Source organism: Etheostoma spectabile, chromosome 23 (assembly GCF_008692095.1).
Source record: "Etheostoma spectabile isolate EspeVRDwgs_2016 chromosome 23, UIUC_Espe_1.0, whole genome shotgun sequence".
In the NCBI taxonomy this organism is placed as follows: domain Eukaryota; kingdom Metazoa; phylum Chordata; class Actinopteri; order Perciformes; family Percidae; genus Etheostoma; species Etheostoma spectabile.
The window spans coordinates 14,477,776-14,480,193 of NC_045755.1; the positions used below are offsets into that span (position 1 = coordinate 14,477,776).

The 2,418-nt window shown below is 37.9% G+C and overlaps 1 protein-coding gene across 1 annotated transcript in view; it reads right to left on the bottom strand.

Annotated features, from left to right (window-relative positions):
- anks1b (ankyrin repeat and sterile alpha motif domain containing 1B) overlaps nt 1–2,418 on the bottom strand; it is a 219,654-nt gene that overhangs the window by 51,160 nt on the left and 166,076 nt on the right. The window lies entirely within an intron of this gene.

Here is a 2,418-nt window from a genome sequence, read left to right on the forward strand (position 1 = left end):
CACACACACACACACATACATATGTGTAGAATTGAAGGATTGTCCCTCTACATCTCCTTCCTGTCAAACTAATAACAGTGAAAAACATCCAAAAGAGGAGGAAAGTAAAGCAGGTAGATAGCAGATATCTCTGCTTTTTTCTCCCTCTACTTTTGTCCACCACTCTGGGGAATGCTGTGTGCTCAAAAAGGACATTTTGCCCTGATGCTGTGACATACTAATTCTAGGTAAGAAATAGTCAATGAGATTTCACTGCAGTTTTCTGAATAACATTTGACAGAAAAATCTCTGTTCAGGTGGCTTTACTTTTGAGACTCCAGATCTGATAGTTTAAGCTACTAGATTAGCACACCAGCCATTTACATTCCGACTAGAGGGTTTTGGACTACCCCGGTCTACAAACTAGTCAAGACCTGACAAGTAACTAAAATCTCAAACAGGACAAGTGCTGGAAGTAACAAGAAGGTTAGAGCCTTGAATTGTCTGGGAAATATGAGTATGAGTATATGTAGCACTCAAATCTAACTGTTAAGGAGCCCTTGAGCAACGCATCCGAGTTGGTCCTAAATACTGTGGTTGTATACTTGGCATCTCCCAGGCATGAATGTGTGGATCTTCACTTGTTTGACCCTCCTGCTGTCTTTGGGTCAAATTTGACCCCTTTCCAAAATCAGAATATCAGAAATTTGGGTTTCTTTCTAACAGATTTTCCCAAAGAGTAACGTGGATGGTTCCCAACAACGTTCCTCACAAGTTAAATAATTAATCAGTTCACTACTTTCATTGAATTTGTGTGTTTGCTTTGGTCAATTTTATAGCATTTGGAGAAAAAACAATTGGTAAAAAAACTTTAAAAAGTGTTAAAAAAAAAAGACAGAACAATGTCAATAAAAGTTACTAAAATGTGAAAAGATGTCGAAAAAAGTAGCAAAAATGTAAAAAAAAATAAAAAAGTGAAACATTTGGGGAAAAACTCATACAAATTTCAAAAGGCTTAGAAAAAGTCGACAAACGTTGAAAAAGTGACAAAATCATTGGGGGAAAGCCACAAAAGGGTCGAACGGAGAGACAACACAAGGGTTAAAAACATCAACATGCTGGAAAACCTTACACAAAATCCAACACAAAGACAATTAGTAAAGGTTTGATGTGGAAATCTGTGCACATGGTGCTAAGCCATGCAATAGGGTGAAGACAACCCAGTCGCAAGCCAGTTCGTAAAATGGTCACGTTATTTTGGTTTATTAATTTGTGTACAGGTCATGTTAATGTTGTTTATTTTCGTGTCACGATTTTCAAATATCATAAAAATCATAAACCATACTAATTAAGACTATTCCACTGATGGAAGGCTGGTGGCAGAAATGCACTAAGAAATGAGGTAATGTGCCAACAAAAGGCAAAAAGAAGAAGATTGGCAGGTAGTTGACATGGATGTATGTTGGTTCAAAGATCAATTTTGCAAATGTTTAAGAGGGAGTATCCTGGAAGGCCAAGCCAGATTATTAAACTGAATGTAGTTTCATTCTACAATACCTCTTTGATTGTTGAAATATAAATTACAAATCATGCACCTAGCCTGCACCTAGCCAGCACATTATCCTTAAATATAAATTATTCATTAGCAATCAAATTAGACCAAACAGAACATTAGGACTAGTTTTATGTGCAATGTGCTGGACATATGGTCCTATATATGGCATGGTTATCTCAGTGTTCTAATCACTGCTTTCATTTAGTGCCTAAAAACATTAAATAACTAACTGCAGTACCCTCAAATTATCTTGTCTTTGTTTTTTACCTCAGTTTATGAATCCATAGGCACGAATTGCTTAACCAAACACATGGGCTACTAGTCCATACTTTTATTTTATTAATTCATGCACCTGTTTTTTTGGCACATCCTTTTTCTTTGTTTTTTCGGTACCTTATGCCCCAGGTTCTCTAAACTCTACCTTGAGGGCTCCACCGGTTTGGCCCTGCACTGAAACCTGAAGCAGCAGCTGATTGGGCTCATCCTGTGGCTAAACTTATTCCTTCCACATTCTCCTCTCCAACCTGTACACTTGGGCCTCTGTAAGAGAAGAGTGCAGTTCAGAGATCACCTCTCAAGCAGATTATTTAGAGCACAGAGCAAAGCTGGCGTTGGAGTTACCATGCTAAAACTTCACAGCAGAGTAATGACTCTCAGAGTCAGCACAGACAGTGGGGGGACTTTAAGGCATGACTAATTGCTCCCTGTTGGGATTCTGATAGTTAATGTTATTTCTCTCTTTCTCTCAATGTATCCTGCCCTTTCCCTTTCTGTCTTAACATAATGTTTGTTTCATATCTGCCATTTCAAAGTGCATAGGATGGATCAGTGGTCAAAAGTAACATGGATACATTAATATTACTTGAGTGAGGATAAATGGGAGA